Below are 21,327 nucleotides of genomic sequence, written 5' to 3' on the forward strand. Positions count from 1 at the left end.
TAAGAAGGTTTCATTTGGACTTTCTTGGATTTTTCTATTCTGGAAGGCCTGGAATCTCTAGTTCCTTTATTCTCTTTTACTCTTTCCCTTTCCCTCTTTCCATCCTTTTTTCTCTTCTCATCCCTAATTACATTGTCTCCAAAGGGCCCAGGCCATGCACTGAGAATAATTCGTCCTTTTCAGCTTACTTTAGGATTAACTATGAGACATTACGTCTCTCTGATTCCCTGAAAATTCTAACTGTACTAACATGATCGAATACAATATCTCCAGCCTGTTGGCAAGTCACCTTCCTCAGTTTACCTCCCTCAGATCATTGAGGGCTTATGGTTTTTCTTCTCACAAACTAGAAAACCTGTAGTCAAGAATTTTTGCTCTTTAAAGCACAAATCGCTTTAAAAAATTGGCCCCACTCCAACCAACATGGTGTGGAGCAGGTGTCCTCAAACTACGGCCCAAGGGCCACATGCGGCCCATCGAGGACATTTATCTGGCCCGCCCGGTGTTTTTGCCGCCGCTGCCCATCCTGCTTAGCAGCCGACTCGTCCCGGCCCACAGTGCGCAAGTGTGGAATGTGCGCCGCCACACTCTCTAACGGCCCCCCCACGGTCTGAGGGACAGTGAACTGGCCCCCTGTTTAAAATGTTTGAGGACCCCTGGTGTGGAGTCTGTGGAACATTCACTTAAGCGCTTGGAGTTCAGTTTCCTCTTCTGTAAACAGACATATTAGCATCTTCCTGAAAGGGTTAGGCATTTTATCCACTGTGCTACGTCATTTTACTCTCAGTATCTGGAACAGTGCCTGGTAGAGAGCGGGCTGGCCGTGTCTGCTGAATGGATGAATGAATGAATGCGTCGCTGGGCAGAGTAAATGAGATGATGTGTGTGGAGCATGTGGCTTAAGTATGCCACAAACCAGGGGTGCCTTGAACATTCCTTGACAGCTGTGAAGCACTGCATTTGTTATTATACTATTCAGTTGTGTGAGAGGTAAAAACATCCACCTATTAAATAATTATTTTGTCCTCATTGGAGTTTGATCAGTTTTTCATTGAATTGGCTTAAAGACTGAGTTAACCAACTCTAGGGAATCAGGGCAGACAATTTTCCTCTCCCCTGCTCTTTCACTAACTTTATTTCTGTTTATTTCCAGCTGCTTCTTCCTCTTTCAGCTCTCCTGACCTCCAGACCCAGCTTCTCAGGGGAGTCTAGTGTCCCTCACTATCAATTTTCTCCTCTTCAATTCAGCTAGAATGCACACTTGTTTTCCTTTGGCTGGCCTCTTTTGACTTTGATATTTTAGGAGGCCAACGCCGCAAAACAGACGGTTGGCAAAATGTCTTATCACTTTTTCAGGAATAGTGAACGAGCTGTTGAATCAAAAAGCCACCGTTTGTTGAGTTCTCACTAAGTGCGCAACTCTGTGTGTAATCAAGGCTTTATAGACGTGATCTCATTCAACAACTCAACAGCTAGGACTTTGTATTCCCATTACACAGACGAGGAAACGAGGAAAGCAGAGATTAAGTAATTTTCCCGAGGCCATGAAGCCACTAAAGTGCAGGGAGAGGTTTGAGTCTAGTCCTGTCTGAGTGCAAAGGGCCTGCTGTGACCACTCTGCTATACGGCCACCACTCGCAGGGGGCTCAGGGCTTCCGTCTCAGATAATGTTCACCCAGTCATTCATCCATCAGCCTCTGAAAGCTTGCCATGTCCGCCACATTCCATGGATACACTCTCGATTGAGATGTCTCTGTGACCTTGAGGAGCTCACATTTTAACAGAAGCAAACATGTCAGAAGAGAAATGCAACGCAACATGGTACAGGGCAGTGGGTCTGGGGGCCCGAAGGATAACTTCTTTGAGTAGGCACAGCGCTCACTGGCAGTCCTGGAGCTACAGCCCACCCACAGGCACCTTCAGTTTTTATTATTTTTCTGCCTATCCACAATCTGCTGGAACTTTAAAAGGGTCTGTGCTCTCTCCATTGCCCCCATCCCCTACCCCAGCCGCAGCCTGCCCGTTTCCCCCAGTCTTGTTCACCCACCTGGTCCCTGGAGGCATTTTAAGTTTGCAGCCTCTGGATTACAAACCCCTTCAGGAGTAGGGACTACATCACCTATTCTCAGTGCTGTAACCTAAGGAGGGGAGAAGCATGCAGGGGCTTGGAAGATATAAGTGAGGACAAAAGGCACCTTAGCAGCTGTGACCTACAGTTTGATTGACTGATCTTGATCTGTGGCTAATCAGACAAACGATAAGGATGAAGGATATTGGCAAGAGGAATTGGTATGTATCAAAATATCCCTGGGCACAATACGAAAGGCTGGCATGGGGGCAGAGTAGGAAGAACATTAAGCCAGGAGTCAGAGGACCCAGTCCTCATCCAGTTCAGTTGTCCACCATGCCTTTGACCTTGGGCAAAGTCAGTCAAGCTTTCTGAGAAATGAGGTTATTACCCATCCTGGATACGTCTTAAGATAGTTATGAAGAACAGACGAGAAATGCGAAAGAGGGAAAATTGCAATTTTGATGCAAGGTAGTGGGATTTTTAGGGGATTATATTAAAAAGCTGAGTTAAAGCTAAAATTAGAACATCAAGCTTCTCTTACTGATGCAGCCCTGCGCCCTCCTGGCCCTCCCCTCCCTTTCCCCTGGGCTTTTATGCATGGCAATTATTAGGAGCTACATTTCCAATGTGGAGAATTCATGGATGAACACTCTGACACCACTCACACTTTTGTTTGTCGTCTATATATATCCGATCTGACCATATCCTGGTATTAGCGCTAATAAAACCTGTAGCCATGGTTACAGTGAAATGCGTTGCTTAGGCAGCTCTCACTTTCACTCTTTGAAACTGTTTGGTGAAAGATTTTGGAGCCAATTTTTCTGGGTGTGGTAGAGCGTCTAGGTAAAGTTTTATTTTTGGAAAGTGAGAGCCAAGGCTCTGAGGTCACCCGTGAGTTAGGAGTGGCTGGGTGGGGCGGTGCCTCTTCTCTTCCACAAATAACGGGAAAGCTCTGCTGGCTCCAATAACTGATGCTTAAGTCTCTAAACGTCATATCCTCTTGGAGGTGAAAAGTGTTTTTTGAAAAAGCAAGAGAACAACCAAATGCTTATGTGATTTAGGTCTCCCACACAGGTGGTAATTAAAAAATAGACCTCAAATTAAAAGTTGCATAATTCTCTTTAATGCTAGAGAAGAGAACATTGAGTTCTGCAAACTTCGTAGCAATAACAGAATGACTGACTTATTTCTCAGTGGTGATGGGGGAGAGGTTTACAGGCTGGAATAGCTGAAAACTAATGGAGTGGCAAAAATACACAATTATGCAACTCACAAGTAATACAGATACGTTTCTATTTTACTTTCCATTTCCTCCCTTCATTTAATGTTAGCAAAAGTTCAGGGCAATTAAAAGCCAAAAGCTACCTTATTGCAATATTAAAGCTTTAAATACAAGGATAAAATCATAGAGGGAGTGAGCAGAAATATTCTCATTCCAATAGTAATTCACTTCTGTGGAATGTTCCGTGTGGTATATATTTCAGATTTGCCAGACTTTGGGCTGCAGTCTTGGTCCCAGAGGGTGGGCTATGCAGAGAAGTTCATGTTGCCAAAGGATGAACTTCTCTGCCTCTCTATAGGGATTTACATCTTCATTCCTAACATTTTTTAAGTTGGATAAACAACAGTTGAAGAATACAGAGGACATACATGAGTGAACTACAATATTTATCGAGCACCCATTCAGTGCCAGGTAAGGAGCACTTATTTTTTTTTTTCCAGCACCTACTTCCTTGGATACAGATGACATTTCTTAGGCTCGTCACATCCAGCTCGAGTTGCCTCTTGCAAATAGACTGCGGCTCCACTGGCTTCACCCCTTCCCTAGTCCCCTCGGTGTGCCCGAACACCTCCCTCTCCAGCCTTGAAATGCCCTTCCCAAAGGGCACTGCGAGTAAGTGATTTGGGAGTGTGGATGGAAGAAACTGCTTAAGCTGGATTGCAGGGTGTCCCATAGACACCCCCCCCCCACACACACACACACACACACGGCTCCCGCGGCCCCACCCCTTTATTGCTTCCCATCCACCACCTCTACTCCACGCCTAGAGCAGGCTTTTGGCTTTATGGGACACCTTCTGGAAAGCAGTCGGGCCACTAGGGGGTGGGTGGGATGGCGGGGAGGCCAGGGACCTCAGCCCTGTCTCTGGGCTCTCTGTGGCGTGGCCTCGGGGCTGGGCTGACCGCAGGCTGCACACCAGGCTTTGGACGTTATCGGCCCTTCGCAGTCCAGAATGCACTTTTTATCAGATCAACCGCCAGGGTCTCAGGGTCTGGAGGGCATGGGACATCGGGTGGGAATGCTCTGACAGGGCAGAACGGCCTGAACACTGGGCGCTGCCCCTGCTCGTCAGGGGGAGGGAGGGTGGTGGGCGTGGGGCTGCCAGAGGAGGAAGTCCTCCTAGTGCCTGCCAGGCGTAGGCAGCTGCTCCAGCCTCCTGCTCTGGCTTTGGTTTTTATCGGCTTTTATTTGTTTTTATCTTGTAAGTTTTCCTACGAGCCTATGTCTTGGCTAAAGGGCGGTGTGGGACACTTACAGCCCGTGGTGAGACGCAGGTACGACTTACTTGTGTGTGTCCCTGGGAAAGTCACTCAGCTGCCTGGAGCCCCAGCTTCTTCATCTCCAAAATGGGCAAAAATCTAGAAGAATACACAAGAAAACAACAGCACATGTTGCCTCTTTAAAGGGAAATTGGGTGCAGCGCCAGAAGGGAGACTAGCTTTTCTCTCAGTCCTTGGGTGCCGTTCTGGATGTTTGATCATACGCACTCACCTCCTCGAGCGAGCAAACGGACAACTGGGCCTCGGATCGCAGCGGATAGCGCAGCGGATAACGCGGTGAATGTGCGCCTGCGCTGTGAGGGCTGCACAAATATTTACAGCCATACTTGGTATTATTCCAGACAGATGTAGGAGTGTGATAAAAAAAAATCACTTCTCAGTGCCCCCAGGTGGTCAAAGCGGCCTGAAATTCCTGGGAAATTTGCTCCAATGCTGGAAGGTCTTCCTGTCTCCGCCCCAGCCCGGCGGGCGCCCTGTCAGGGCAGCTCTTGCACCCGGCCATGTGGGGGGCTGAGGCTCACCTGCTGGCTGCTGCCGGGGGGCCTGGATCTCCGTGTGCACACATGACCCCAGATGTCCCAGCACTGGCCGGGCACGTCCACCCTGCTGAGCAAGTTCTGACAGGCACGTTCCATCCGTGGCCGGGAGGCAGTGGGGTCGTGCTGCTCCCCAGCACAGGGAGCGGAACCTGCGTTTGTGGCCGCCCTCTGATGAGGCCCTGGGGTTGGGGAGCTTTGTATGCAATGTGCGTGAGGCCCCCCTTAGGTTGTTTGCTGAGTTGCTATAATAAAAATAAAGCTGCAAGCATACTGTTGTTCATACATGAAGAGGCCAATAATGCTAATAACAATTATTTGCATCAGTAAAATATGCCATTGGAACTATTTTCCCTGTAGTTGAATATGAATTTCATTTCAGAAAGTGTAAGCGAAGTATCTGCTATGTGACTGACATGGTGCTGAGCAGGAAAAGAAGAAGCGTATGAACTGGCTGCTAGTCTGAGAGTTTCTTCATGAAACTTAGAACACTGTCAGTCCCGCTCTGCTTGGCCAGGTGGTAGGGCGCGTCATGGAACTTCATAAGCCTTAGACCCTTGTCTCTAAGATGGGAAAATCATAATAACGTCGACTGCACTCACCATCCAGTGTGGTTGTGAAAGTCAAACAATAATATATATGAGAGTTCTTTGTAAACTGAAAATGCCCTGCAAGGTTTAATTTAACAGATAATAATACCATGTTTTCCCGAAAATAAGCCCTAACCATAAAATAAGCCCTCGCAGGATTTCTAAGCATTTGCGCAATAGAAGCCCTACCCTGAAAATAAGACCTAGTGACAGGCGTGGCTACACAGCGCATCTGCACAACCCATGCATTTCCTCACAGAGTGGTAAAGAAGACGAGCAGCCCTTCTCATCTGCCCCATGAGAGCTCTACTGCTCGACATGAGAGATCGGGGCCGATGGTTCTAAAGGAAATAGAGTCGCAAGAAATTCAGGATGGAATTTGGGGTTTGGAGAGTTATGATGATGTTCCAGAAGAAGACGGCTTAACTATATTTGAATAAATGTAGATTGTTGTGCCGTACTTAAAAAAAATAACATCCCCTGAAAATAAGCCCTAGAGTGTCTTCCTGAGGAAAAATAAATGTAAGACCCTGTCTTATTTTTGGGGAAACACGGTAGTAATTAAATGCTAAACTAAACATCAGAAAGCGCCCAACCGTGTGCACTGATGGGAAGGAGGGGGACCAACAGGCGGCCTGGAGGTGGTGGAGGCTGTGCCGGCCCGGTGCTGCACGGTGTCCCATGAGGGTGGGGAAGAGGGACACGGGTGAGCTGACAGGCTGGGAGAGCTGCAGCGAGACACACAGGCCAGCACACACAGAGTTTTGGACGGGGGTGGCAGGGAAGAGGGCTTCTGAGGAGGAGTGGGAAATGAGGTGGCACGGGCAAGGCTGGTGAGATTACAGAGAGCTTTGAAGGCCTATCATAGATTTGGTGCAACGGACCTCAGAGGGGCCCCAAAAATTGGGAGCAGAGGAGCCTTGACAGCATCACGGTTTCGGTGGCCACATTCTGTTCCCTGACCACAAGTGCAATCGAAGTCGCCCTTGCCAGAGTTTGGGATCGTGCAGGATTGAGCCCCCACCGCTGGGCTCGCTGGCAATCTGCCCTAACCAGTCAGGCAGGGCAATCACAGACATTACAATTTTAAAAAATGTTTATTAATAGCATCCGTTCTCCCTCAGACAAAATCTGATTATGAACTGAAATGAAATAACACCAACTGATCAGAAAGAAATGACTATTTATCTCCTGATCCCTTGGGAATGGGGGGTGGGAGATAAAAACACGGATGCAACCACTTCTCCAGTCTTCGAGCTGGCACTGGATTGAGACTGGGTTGTTTATGATCAGGGAAAGCCCTATCAAGACCCTACACTTATAACCCATTTTAATTTTTTAAAGACTCTTGCAAACATTTCTTCCTTCAATCCACTGTAATGTGAACAGAGGAGGGATTTCTTGTCCTGTTTCACAGATGAATAATCTAAAGAGCAAAAATTCATTGCAAATTTGTTCAAAATCGTAAATCTGGTCAGTGACCAAGAACAGACAGGGTTCTAGTTTTCCAGTTTCCCAGTGTGATGCTCTCTGCACTACCTTAGCTCCTAAAAGGCAGCACAAAAAAGGAGCGAGCAATGGCAACCCATCCCTTTCACAGTTTGCAAAGCCTCCCATTTCTCAGACTCTGAGACATGTGGCTCCCGTCTGGCTCTGGGGCCTCACACAAGCTTCTCCCCCTGGAACCCACAGCTGTCTCCCAGCCCTGCCCTCATCTGCCGTCACCGAATCTCCGGCCTCTGCCCATCCTAAGTCTCAGCTGAAACACTGCTCCCTTTGGGAAACCTTCCTTGACCTCATTAAGGGTTAGAGCCCCTGCCTGTGCCCTTCACTGTACCTCCACTGTCACCACTGCCCATAATCTGCGTCAGGGTAATTGTTTCTGTAGCCATCTTTCTTCCCTGCTAGACAGAATCTATTCCCAGCACTGCATCCCCGATATCTGGGACATATTTTGCCCTTGGGAAATATTTGTTGAAGTAATGAATGAACATTTTTATACATGAGGAAACTATGAGCCTCACTGAAATTAAATGACTTGTGTTAGCTTTTACAGCTAAGAAACAATGATGTGACAATTCTTCTACCTCTAAATATCAAGGGCTCCTTTCACTCTGCCACGCTGGTTTCTAGAGCATTGTGGTCAGTTATAAGAAGATATGCAGGAACCAAAATAATCTTCCAATTGGAATTTCAATATTCTGTGTTTGGAGAACTCTGTCAGCCTGGGAGTGTGCTGGAATGCCAGGCATTCTCGGGCATTCCGAGTAGGCACATTCTGCAGCTCTCTCTTGGCGACTGGCTCCCTTTAACTCTCCAGTGAGGCTGTCAGTACCAGGCAGCAGACATGAGAGCAGGTGAGACTTGACTTCTAAAGATCGGCGGCCTCAAGTGGACAGCAAGCCGTGCTCTCTTGGGTGCCATATGTACATGTTGCTTGGAAGTGAGACCACCCTCAGGTAATCGGAAAGCTCTGGTTGGTTATGCTCCTGACTTTTTGGTGTTCTTGAGTTGATATCATTCCATTTGGCAATTTCTGGCCACTAAGTCAACTGAGTAGCAGGTGTGTGTGTGTGGGTGGGGGGGAGGTACTCAGCGTCTCACTACCTCACTGTGATTATCGGTACTGCAAAAACACCTCCCTGTTTGTTCCCAGAGGGAGGAACTTCCTTTGCTGGTTTTGTTCTTCCTTCACTGATTTTGGGTTGTTGATACCATTGAGGTTGAGGAAGCCAAGAATGGCCATTCCCATTCTCTGCAGTGTAGCAGCAGATAATTCAATTCAATTCATACTATGTACATGAAGAACTTCTCTTAAAGCCTACCAGCTATCTGGGTAAGAGATTCAAACTCAAACTAAAGATAGAGACTTTAGGAATAAAGTCAAGGAATTTATTTTTGGGGGAAAATGGGTGAGCACAGGAAGGGTACCATATGACATGACTCAAGGGAAAGTCAAAGACAAGGTCCTGGGAGCAATAAGTAGGGATCTGTTAATCCCAGTGTGAATCAACGGGAGGCTTCGAGGAGGGATTTGAGTTGGCACCTGCAGGGTGAATAGGACATTTAAAGGCAGCGAGGGTGGGAAAGAAAGGGGATTCCAGAATGCTCAAGAAAGCACAATGGGCCCAGAGAAAGAATCCAGTCAAGGGGGCCCACGTTCCGGCCCGGCTCCGGAGGCTTCCGAGGTTCCAATATCAGGGTGGCCACACTCAAACAGCTGCTCCTCCCGCCCCCTCTCCTCTCTGCCGTGGCAGTCCGGGGAGCAGCACAGACACATGGCGGGAGTCCTCACGGTTCTGCCCCAGGAAGAGGGCTGCCACCGGGACATTTTCTCTCCCTCCACATCTCATGGCGCGTTATGACTTGAATGTCCAGGGAGAGAGCTGGGGGTGGGGGAGACTGATGACACACTGGGCCCAAGGACCTTCAGTGGGTGGTTTTCACGTTAAAACACAGAGGCAGATTGCTGTGTTAAGGAAAGCAGAGTGACGTTTTCTGCCTCCCCCAACCACACTTCACCTCTTTGTACAGTGTACCCTTGCATTTGGTGACAATCTTGATTGCAAGTCTGGTGTCACAGGTAACCAAAGCTGGTCGTACTTGGCTCAAGTTCAAAGGGATCCCTCCCACCACCAGCACCCCCCTCTCTCTGTCTCTCACACACGCACACTCCCAGCCTGCTCCCAGGCAGCACTGCCGACATTTAGCACAAGATCTATGGAAGCCACATGAGCTTCTTCCCGAAGAATGGTGAGCCTCGGTCCACCCAGGGATCACTATTTGCACTGGAAGCCCGCGAGGCCACTGCCCCAGCGAGTGGACACTTCGACCTGCGGCCCGCAGCCTGCACAGGCGCCCTCCTGACCCTTGTTTGCCTGCCACCTGTCGCTGCTCCAGATGGACCACCTGGGTAGAAGCCTGGCTCACTCACTAGCTGTCTCAATGTGGGAAGTCCCTTTACCTCTCTGTGCCTCAGTTTCCTCAATTATAACAGGGATAAGAATAGACCCTCTGTCATGGGAATGCTGTGGGAATCAGATGAGCTAGATAACCTGCATATTGTGGGTACACGGTGCCTGGCACACACTGAATGTCCAGGGAGTATTAGCTGTGCCTGTCAGGTGCCCTGCAGGCACTTGAGCCCACGATCCCTGCTGTGGCCCAATTGTGAGGAGCTCAGGTGCACAAAGGGACCACTCTGACAACTGCTGTGTGCATGGCGGAAAGACATCTTTCACTATTTCCTTATTTCACAGCCAGTGAGGGATGCTATTGTCTGTAAAACTGCAGCCAAGACTGACCGGTGTACGGCCCCCACCCAATGCAGGTGAGAAACAGAATCTGGTAGCCTAGGGGCGTGTTAGGCAGACACCAACATAACTGAAAGTCTCTTTCCTTCTCTACCACCTCGCCTCCTTGACAGTGGGCGAGCGGTCACTGTTTGCCGCTGGTACAGATGCTGCTCACGCCAGCTTGCCCGCCGGACATTGCACTGTTTGAGAGCTTTCTCCTCTGGGTGTCGCCAGGGTCTGGTTCAGCCTTGGCACATACTAGATGCGCAATGAATGCCGGCTGATTAACTAACTGCGCGACTGGTTATGGTCGTGAGGGATGCAAAAGAACCGGAGTGAAGAGTGTCTCTGTGAGGCCTGTGTCGTCTCCACAGTGCCGGCGCGCCCACACTCAGCGCTGGCACCGCCCACCCTCATCCCTGTACAGCTTTCCAGAGGCCTCTGCAGGGCCAGAAGATGGGGGCAGAGCAGGGGAGGCCTGCACGGGGCCTGGGCAGACAGGAAGGCCTTGCAGTGGGTGGGGCTCTCACAGTAGGAGCTGCAGCCCAAAGAGCGGCCTAGGGCTCAGGTGAGGTGGCCAACCGTCAGGGGAGCCAGCCAGGCAGAGACAAGCAGGCACGGGGATTCCAGAATGGCACAGCCCCGAGCCTGGGCGGCGGGTGAAGAGATGGCGGCACTAGCGATCGGAGGGCCAGGACAGACGGATCCCTGGGGGAGGCTGTTTCCCCCAGCTCTAAGCGAGAGGGGCAGGGGCACAGCCCAGCGCTGCAGGCTCCTGAGTGGCGGGGCCCTGAGGGAGGAGTCTGTGCCTGCTTTTTGTTTTCTGTTTTAACAATTCCCCACAGCCTCTAGCAGAGTGTGAGGCACATACAGAAGTGTCCAAGAACTCCCTTAAACACCTCTGTGCATGGAAAAATATGCAGCCAGTCATGTCAGGGCAGCTTCTGCTATCTAAAGCAAGGCTGCTGGGCCTCCTAGGGAGGTTTCACAACTCTCCTTCGCAAAGAGGAGCTGCAGGGGACTGGCCAGAGGTAAGTGATACACCCAGAACCCGCCAACAGTCCCTGGGCCAGAGGAGCGAGAATGACCAGTCTCCGCTGCTGTGCCTGCCGGCTGCGGTGACTCGCCTCAGGTGCTGTACGGCCACGGGCTGGGAGTCTTTGAAACAACAATAAACCTTGAGATGAAATGGAGAAATTCTGGTTTTGGAGAGAAGTTTGTCAGTTCATTTCTTCATTAGGATCCCATGGGCGTCTCCTCCCCTTGGCACAGGCAGACCTCACACAAGGCCACTGGAAGACCTCCTGTCCCTCTCCCTACCCTTCCTGCGCCATCTTCTCAGGCACACAGAGCCTGCTCAGAGACGGAGAGGACAGCCGGAGCCATGGCAGGCCTCTTCCCGTCTCCTTCCCTAACCCCCAGCCACACCTGTTTTGAGAAAGCCTGTGAGTTGAAACATAGGTCCCAGGCATTGGAGTCCTGTCACAATGCAACTGGGCTGGCAGTTCCCACTACAGAAGTGCCCGTGTTTATTAACCTGCGTTTAATGAGCAGCAACTATGTACTAGATACTGAGCCCTGGGAATGCAATGACGGAATGGTGGTGCCAACCAGTGCCCAGGAGGGTCAAACCTTACAGAGGGTCCCAAAGAGTTATTAGGAAAACAACACACTTAGGTTTCATCTGCTCTGGGAAGTCTGTTGCCTAGGGCTGGCCCAGTGCTCTGCCTCTGGGTTCCTGTCATGGCACCTGACATAGCATTTATTACCCTGTGTTGTAACTGCCTCTTTACCTAACTTTCTGCCAAAATAGACCACAGCCCCTTACTCATTCTTGGTGGCCGCTGCAGAGTTCCTTTGTAGGAGCCAGAGGAAGAGTACTTAGCTCCTGGCTGAGACCTCAGCATCCTCATCTGCAAAATAGGGGTAATACAGGTCAAGTATCCCTAATCCAAAATCTGAAATACTTCAAAATCTAAACTTTTTGAGTGCCAGTATCATGCTCAAAAGAAATGTTCATTGGATTTTTTGAATTGTGGATGCTGAACCAGTGGGTCCAGCATAAGGCACGTATTCTAAAATCCAAAAAGTCCAAAATCTAAAACACTCTGGACCCGAGCATTTTGGATAAGGGATACTCAACCAAATAGTAGTACCTATTTCACTGAGTTGTCAGGAGGGTTAAATAAGAGGAAACAGGTAAAGTGCTTCATGCTATGCTTGGCACACCCATAAACGTTGCTGTTGTTAGTTGTTGCTTCCTACTCAGTTACACCAAAAGGGTTTTTAGTTTACCCCAAACATTTTCTATCTCAAGCATCCAAATAATTCTGTATCTCTAGAATAATGAGAGGCAGGATTTAACATTTCTCATTAAAGCACAAAACCAAAGGCATCAAATAAGACATCAGGCATGGAAAAGCATGCCACTTAGTATGCATATTATCCTCAAGAAAGGAAAATGAACTTATAAATATGTTGGTAAAAATGTGGGGAAAGGGAAAGTAGTTTCGCAGTTAAACATAAAATGACTATGTGATTCAGCAGTTCTATTCCTAGGTATATATATATACCCAGAAGGATTGCAAACAGGTATTCAAACAGATCCTTTATGGTAGCAGCACCATTCACAATAGCCATAAGGTGGAAATAACTCACGTGTCCATTGACAAATGAATGGATAAACAAATTGTGGTCAATACATAAGATGGAATATTATTCAGCCATAAAAAGGAATGAAATATCAATACACATCACAGCATAGATGAATCTTGAAAACATTATGCTAAGTGAAAAAAGCCAGTCACAAAAGGTCACATATTGTATGATTCCACTGATATGAAATATCTAGAATAAGTAAATCTACTGAGGCAGAATGCAGATTGGTGGCTGCCAGCAGCTGGAAAGAAAGAGCAATAGGGAGAAACTGCTTAATAGGTACAGGATTTTATTTTGGGGTGATGAAAATGTTTTGAAACTAGATAGAGGTAGTGGTTGCACAATATTCTGAATGTGCTAAATGCCGCTGAACTATTCCATTTAAAATGATTAATTTTATGTAGTGTGGAAATTACCTCAATAAAACAATGCAGGAGGAGATGATGCAAAATTTCTTGAAAACTAAGAGATGGCACATGGAAAAAATGGTATAGTTCTAATTATTACTTGAGAATGTCATCAATGATCTTTTTATTGTGCATTTATTTATTCACTCCAATATTGAGTGAATGAATACTCAAATACTCAGTGGCTTAAGTATTTTTTCCCTTACCCTCAGGCCCCACCTTGAAAAAATAATATTTTATAAACCACTAAAATCTTATTCCCGGAAAATGTCAGTCAGGAGCATCTGACCTTCTTCCCCTTGCGGCATATGTTCTGTGACTGTGTCTCTTTCCTTGTCCCAGACAGTGTGGGGACTGTAGTGCCTTTGTCTGGAAATGAGGGATTCTTTCCAAGGCCAGCTTTGGAGAGCTGTGCCGTCCATCTATTAAAAATATCCCAAATCTAGCTCTATCCTCACAGGGGTCAATAATGTCCTCATGCACAACTGAGAAGAGCACAGTCGTTGGAAATCAGCAAGTATTCCCAGCACCTGGCAAAGCAGTGCGTTTTTCCTAAACCAGTGAAGGCTTTGGTCCAAGTGTCTTGGAGGCCAGGATCTGAGTTCCTAATTTGGAAACTAGGAGAGCCCTGAGCAAGTCGCATCTAGGGGGTGTGGTATACAAGCGTGCTCCCCTTTCCCAGTGGAGGTTTCATTATGGGATAGTGTGGGTCATCCCTGTGATGAGCCTGGAGGCTTTTATCTAGGCCACCGCTGTGCAACTGCTACCCGGCAGATCACGCACCTTGGGCAGGAGGGAAGTTTCAAGTCAGGAATGGAAGGTTGAGAGAGAGAAGGGAGGCTGGAGCCATCAGTCACTTATAAGAAAGGGCCTTGACAGATGGGCTCAGTCTGCAGGGGTGGCCTTAAGAGTGATGTATTCTTTTTTGGCTTCGATATTTCTCCCCAGATAATGCTGAATAACCAAGACATGTTGTGATATGCTCATGAAGCAGCCTGGTGAGTGGGGGCAGCAGTGGCTGTCCTCTTTGTGTGGCTCAAATCCTTAGCACCACAATTTAATAAATGGTTACTGAGAGCCTGGCACGCACACTGAAAATTCGTGGGAGACAAGAAAGGTGGGATGGACAGTAGTTTACTCTGGGTTCCTAATCACTGGGAAGGCCAATCTGACCCAGTGTTAGCACCTGGGTGGCATCAGGCCAGCATGTAGAAGTGGCTGTCTGGAGCTCCAGGCTATAAAGCCAGGGCTTTGGGTACATAACAACCACATGCAGAGAGGCTTCTGCAAGTCTGCACTTTGTCCAACCGGTGAAGCTGGTAAGAATCTGAGAGTTGAAACCTCAAGCAGAAGGATGCAGACTCAGTATCTCACTTGGGTGAGGGAAGGAGTAGGTAAGGCTCCTGACTCAGAGGGCAGCTTTCTTTTCTCTTACTTATTTATGGTGGCCACTGTCACATGTCATTTAGGTTAATACACAGCATGTCCACTGTGCCATTCCATTCCATTCCCATAATGCTAAAGCTCATGGGACTTCCCAGTTCCTACTGCTCCCTTCCCTGCTCCCAACCCCCAGCCTCCACACCCATCTCTGAACCCGTGACCCACAATTCTTTTCCCTCTCAGAACAATTGGAGTCTAAAAATACTGTAACATGCAACTATTCCTATTGCTATTACTGTATATATTTTCCCTTTCTTCTGCCCATTTTGTTTTATGACTTGCCTGGAAAACTAAAAAAAAAGAAAGAAAACAAGTGCTGATGAGCTTTCCCTAATCCTATCCAGCTTGAAATTAGGGTTGTATTTGAGGAGAATGAGACTCAACTGAAAAATATCCTATCAAGAGGAAGTCATAGATGGTCAAACAAGGACAAGTCCGCAATGGCTTGCAAGCACAATCCTTTCAATTTTGACCACGAAATACAGCAGTGGTTAGGTTTTGTTTTATTTCTTAGCGACAAACTCCATGCAGCAGCTTGCTTTATAATCGTGGGAGCAAGTCTCTTCCCAGGGGCAGGGATTGGGTTTGGATACTGCCATGGTCCCTTGGGAGTTGCCCCTGAGAAAGGAATCTTGTGTTCGTATGAGGCTCATTTTGGAACTTAGCTACCCTTTCCTGATCTCCACTAAATGTCCACTCATGTCCCCAGATGATGCTTTGTTCAGATGGCTCAGACTGATGTGGGTGAAAAGCCAGAAACTTGAGCTGGCAGTAGATTTTCCTTTTGCTGTCTGGGGTGGCATAAGCCTCTAGTACTCACAGGGAGCCTTTCTCATCGAATGGTAAGTCACACTTGGATATTCGATGTGTGATTCCAACTTGTCCTCTGGTCTCCAGCACATTTTCATCTCTGAGGGAAAACTCTCTTCCTGACAAATTTGAGGAAATGCTAAAAGGGTTTTAATTGATTAAGGCACCCGATGCTGTTTCCCTTCTTGAGCAGACTTTGGGAACTCCTGAGAAAAGTGTAAGGATTGCAACTGAGGAAACAGAAGAGATGGATGGTTGTATGGAGATTGCCTTTAAGATTGAGAGCTACCTGCTTCTCTTTAGGACCTGCTCCTGCTTTGCCCTGCAGGCCACTGGGGGGAGATGCAGCCTCCAAGTGCAATCTTTTTGTTTCACCTCTTTGCCAGCATTTGTGTGCCTGGCGGTGTCCTTGTGTGTGGGCTACAGAAGGCCCAGGTGATAGTGACCCTAGATAGTGCTGGGTATTCCTGGACAGAGAGAGGCAGAACTTGGATTCTGGTCCCTCCACTAACCAGCCATGTGACCTGGGCACACCCTTCCCCTCCCTGAACCTCAGTTTGCTCATCTGTGAAGGGAGGGGGTGGGGTTGGCTCCTCTCTAAAGTGTTTTTCTATTTGAAGTCTCTAAATCTGTGGTTTCTTCCTTTACTTCATCAACAGCCAGCCCCTATTAGAACTCTGTTCACTTGAAAGTTTTGATGTTGGCATAAAATTCGAGCTTCACTGGGAGGGAATATGTCAGGCTTCCATGTTTGGGACAGAAGAAAACCACACATATATCCAAGCCATGAAGTGATGCTCAGATTCAGGCCACTGCTGGTGTAACCAGCACTTTGATGAGGATTAGAAAAAAAATCCCTTTCAGGTGGACTCAGCTGCAAGTGGGGTGGGTCTATGGCCTGACAAGTGGAAAACTGGCTGCTTCAGCCCCATGAGCTCCCTGGAGGCCTTGTGCAGTGCACGGTGCAACCTGCATAAGTGTTGGGAGCATCGACTTCTTTGGGCTCTGGCCACTTTAGTTCAGGAGCATAAGAGGAAAAGGCCAGAATGGATTAATATCATTGAGATGATGGAAGGAGACTTTTATAATTATTGCCTTAAAATATTTCATACAATTAAAAAGCTGCAAGTCTGGGCCTAAGATGTTGCCCAGTTCATACAACTACACAGTCCATCTGATTTTGGTAGCTTCAAGAGGCAAGATTAGTAATAACAATAAAACTCCTTACATTTTTACAGTCTTACAATTTATGTAGCACATTAAATGTACTTTCTTTTTCAATTTGATTCTGATTCTAACCATTGCTCTGGTGACTAATAATTATCCCCATTTTAAATATAAGGGAAATGAAGCTGAGAGACTTGAAGACGTGTTCAAGGTCAGCTAATAAGTGGTCAAGCCAGGAATTGAAGCTTTCCAGCTCCAAGTTGAAGGTTCCTTTTCTTCCACACACATGATCCTGATCTGGGCATTGGCAGTCATACCTAAAGAACTACTCTGTAAGGGTCTGGAATTGGTCTGAGCGGGTCATCCTTCTTGCTTTTATGAAGGCAGGAATTTCTCATGCAGATATGGGTTCTGGAGAAGTCTTGGCAGATCTTATAACTGAACTAAACATTCATTTTTCACATGGGGGAGGGATTCCTGGGGATTCTCTTGTTTAGTTAGAGGCATCTGTACTACCTGTGTGCCATTAACCCAGAATTCTTGCCACCATTTTTGGAATTGCCCTGCAAGGCATCCTGGGAAGTCACCATATGATGTGAAATGATATCTACATAGGTCACTAGTGACAAATACAAGGCTCTTCAATGCCAGTGTGGTCTCACTGATAGTGTGATCACAGGCCTCTTTAGCTGCTTTCAACACTGCTCTTATGTACAAGATTGGGACAGTTAAATTATAGCAGGCTCCCCCTCTCCGAGCTCCAGATCTGTATACCCCACTGCCTACCATCTATCCCCATCTGGAAATCTGGAAATACCCAACTTAAATATTTCCAAAGTGTTAACTGCCACCTTCTCCCACAATCTGCTTCCCAAGCCCACTACTTCTCTAGTTGATAAGATTTCCATTAATGGCTCTAATAGGTACCTTCCCACTCTGCCCTGCTCAACACCTCACCATCACTCTCTGTTCCACTCATTCCTTCCCTACCACATTCACTTGCTCACCAGGTACTTCTGGTTACACTTCCTAAAATCCATTCCCTTTCCTCAGTTCCCACTGCCATCGTTTTAGTTGAAGCCTTCGTTATCTCTGCATCCCATCTCTCCAAGCCAGCCTCCATATGGCCGTTAATTCTCTCTCCAAACACAAATCTGACCAGATCCTTCCCATGTTTTAAAAAAAAAAAGTTGCTTCCCACTGCTACAGGGCGGGAGCTCACCCTACTTAGTGCAGCAGCATAGTCCCCAGTGCATGCCATTTCCCCACCTGCCACTGACTTTCATGTGCTCTTTCCTTTGTTCCCAGGACCCTTTCCCTGGGGACTCATGGTCATTTTCAAGACTCTGCTCATCCATCACTTCTGCAGTGTTGATGCCACAGATAATTCCTGGGAGAGGAATTATCCAGTCCAGACCGGGGCTCCTCAAAAGCAGAAATCATCTCATGATCTTTGGGTTCTAAGGCCCTGGCATACTGCCCAGCACACAGTAGGCACGGTAACTGTTGAATGTACTTCCCTCTTTGATGAAATCAGTAACTTAGCTTGTTGAGTGTTCATTGTTCTCTTGGGTTTAGTCTTGAGGGAAAAGGACAAAAGTCATCCCTTTTTTTCATTTCACAGGCAAAATACAATGTATGGAGGCCAGAGAAACATTTGTTTTGCAATGAGTCTCTTTTCTAAAATTGTATCTGGGGTAGGATGGAGAGGCAGAATTTCAGACAAAAGAAAAGACTCGATCAGATTTTCCTGTACAGCTGCCTGCCCAGCCTAGCTCTGGACAAGACACATCAGACTAAGGGGTTGATGGAACTGCATCAGCTGAAGGGTTGGTAAGACTCTTGCAGAATTCTTTAGGCAGAACTTGCAAACCATTTGTCAAAGGGTTAGGAATGAGACACATCAATGGTATCTTTAAATCCTGTTCTTTGTAACTGAAGGCTCTCCCATTATCTAACAAGACTTCAGAATGAATGTTCAATAAAACTAGCTTCAGGTTCTTACGCACTACAGCTGAGTGAATGAAATCCCACAGCTTTGGAAGGGGGGTGCTTCGAGATGCCCCTGTACACTCTTCCTCCACTTCCTCATTCAACAGGATCAGTGGAGCGGCTCTGCAAGGGAGCACCACATGCTGGCTGCCGCATGCCAGCATTCTCTGTTAAATTAGGGCAAGCTCTTATCTCTGCTTCAGTTTCCCTTTCGGTTAGCAGGACTGGCATTCATGCTGGCTAACATCTATAGCAGCGGTCCCCATCCTTTTTGGCACCAGGGACCGGTTTCACAGAAGACGATTTTTCCACAGACAGCGGGGCCGGGGGTGGGGGTGTGTGTGGCCAAGCTCTGGGGCCCTGTCGCTAGCAGGCCAGGGACCTGGTATGTCCACGCCCGGGGTTGGAGACCACAGATCTACAGTATACTTGGCCCTATCATTTCATAATGTATTTCGGTAAAGCTCTTCAGAATGCTGAGGAAACAGGCCCTGTCGTGTCTCCCATTCTACCTCCATGGGTGGGATGGGGTCTGGGAGGAGGACCATTTACACAGTCAAAGAAGTTAGGAAGCAATTTGTGTCACAGCACACTCCCCGGAGACTCTGAGAATAGCATACAGGTCCCCACTCCGCCCCTGGCTCCAGCCCATATTTTCGTTCTGGCCAGTTCCTCAGCCCCTAGAAAATTTGGCTTCGCTTAGAATGATTAAGAAACACCCAAGCCCTGTGATGCTTTCCAGAGGGTCTCAGGATTTGACTTTCTCAGTAGTAAACAGAAAGTCCATCTGTCCCTTCTAAACCGCTCCTACGGCAGCTGTTGTCAACTCCACCCAAACCCCCGAGGAGCCCGTGTGGACTCAGCCCAGAAGCAGATGGAAGCCTGCCGAGAACCCTGCTCGCCAAGGAGGAAACAAACCAGAACTAAAGTTGCGCAGGGGCAGAGGCTATTTAGAAACCATCTTTCAATCTCGTTCTCTCTGGGGCTTGTCTTATCCTTCTAAAGAAAGTGGTGGGTCGTCCCTTTCCAAACAGAGGGCGGCTTAAAATGTATTTAAAAAAAAAAAAAACAGCAAAAACAACGTCTTGAAACTCACCTTTCCGTCGCAGGAGGCAGGAGGGCTTCCTGCAGGCGCCTCCGCCCGGGAATCTCCGCTGCCCCTGGTCTGCCGCGACCCAGGCACAGGGCCAGGGCTGGGCTCCCCGCTTCTGCTTTTCTCCAGCCCGGCCCTCCCACCGAGCCCGGCCGGAGTGGCGGTCCGCGGCGCCGCCCGCCCGCCCGCCCGCCCCGCGTACCTGCCGCTCAGGCGAGCGCGCCCGCGTCCCGCCTCGCATACTTGAGGTCCGCTCCGCTCCGTCCGGCCGAAGTCAGACTCAACTTCCTGAGTCGGGCTCCCGCCTTGCCCGCGCCCTGGCCTGGCCCAGGCTTTGCACCCGGAGCCAGGCGAGCGCGGTGCCCTCGGCCGTGGGCGCCCACGCCCCAGACGCGCCCTCCCTGCCGTTTCCCGCCACCGCCCCCTCCCCCGCTTGTTTGCCCCGCCGTCGCGGAGCGCGCCGCCTTCAGGACGCGGCGGCGCCCCGTGCGCTGCCCCAGTTTCCTTCACAGACGCACCAGTGTTCCCGGCCGAGGCCGCCAGGGCACACCCGCCTAAGGGAAGACAGCCAGGGCTGCCTCGTCGGCGGCCTTGGAGCGGGAGACCACCGGGCGGGGGTGAAGGCTCCAGTGCTCATCTGGACAAGCGGAAGGGTCAGAGCTCAGTGCTCCAAGGGGTGCAGGCAACACCTCCAAAAACACTTCACACCGCTCACAGAAGGCGCTGAGGAAAACTGCGCACCCACAGGAGCGGTCAAAGCAAAAATGGAGGGGAAAGCTGACTTTAAAAGGTTCTCAGGGGGTCTTCCCTCTCGCCTTCGGTTGTTGTCCATCTGCTTTTATTCAGCTCTCTCGGGATCTCCTTTTACCCGGCATTCTCGGGTCTAGTTCCGAGCACCTGGGACGCTGGGACGTGGGAAGGCCTGCGCCAGCGTTGGCCACGGTACTCCAGACGTCGGGGTCTGGTGACCCAGCCAGGGGGCTGTGCAGTGTCCCCAAGGTTGCTGTGAGGGGCACAGGGAGTGATGCTGGGACCTGGCTGTGGAGCGTGTGGGGGCCTCCTCAGAGTCATCTTGGGAGGTCCTTCCATGACATGGGCCTGAGAGTCTGCCTCCTTGACTGTGTTTGCCAGGCGCACAGGTGCCAGGTACTGCGCTGGGACTTGCCCTCCACCAACTGTGCCTGAGCAGCAGTGTCCTTTGGCCTCTTCGTGTGGGCATTGAAATGACTGGTGCAACCAACTGTTACAACTGAGGATGGAGAGAGCCTTTCTGTTTACTCAGGAGAAACCACACGGCCTTGAGTTGAAAAGCCAAACAAAAACCCCAGCACTCCAGCCAGAAATGCCAAGAATGGCAAGAGAAAGAGAGAAAAAAATGTTTTCTTTCAAAAGAAAACTAGATAAGACCTCCTTCCTAGAAATGCAGGGGGAGAGAACTCAGTCTGGATTTGAACAAGAAGGGGAAGAGGGGTCCCAGGAATAGGTGAGCTGAGAAGTAGTCAGGTAGGGTTGGCAGGAGTGACAGGTTGGGCTTTGAAAGAAGTTACAGAGTCTTAGGTAAGAGGAGGCCTAGACATGGGCCCAGGCCACTGCTTGCAAGCATACAGAATGAGGGCCTTCCCTGGGTAGATGTGTTTGCCAAACTAGGAAAAGGTCAATCTGTTATGAAACTTTGAGCCTATAATCATCTACCTACATATATT

At 48.8% G+C, this 21,327-nt stretch overlaps 1 protein-coding gene across 4 annotated transcripts in view; it reads right to left on the minus strand.

Moving 5' to 3' along the window:
• KIAA0040 (KIAA0040 ortholog) overlaps positions 1 to 20,052 on the minus strand; it is a 35,059-nt gene extending 15,007 nt beyond the window's left edge. Inside the window, exons 1-2 of one of the 4 annotated variants that reach the window (XM_012765056.3) lie at positions 19,827 to 20,052; positions 4,639 to 4,711 (exon numbers count right to left, since the gene is read on the minus strand). The gene's annotated coding sequence lies outside the window, so the exon portion shown is untranslated. Of the gene's footprint in view, positions 1 to 4,638; positions 4,712 to 19,627; positions 19,783 to 19,826 lie in introns of those variants that run through there. The other 3 variants (XM_012765057.3, XM_012765058.3, XM_012765059.3) reach the window with 3 other exon arrangements.
• Between the last annotated feature and the right edge of the window lie 1,275 nt (positions 20,053 to 21,327).

The sequence above is a fragment of the Microcebus murinus genome, chromosome 2 (genome assembly GCF_040939455.1).
Source record: "Microcebus murinus isolate Inina chromosome 2, M.murinus_Inina_mat1.0, whole genome shotgun sequence".
NCBI classification, from domain to species: Eukaryota; Metazoa; Chordata; class Mammalia; order Primates; family Cheirogaleidae; genus Microcebus; species Microcebus murinus.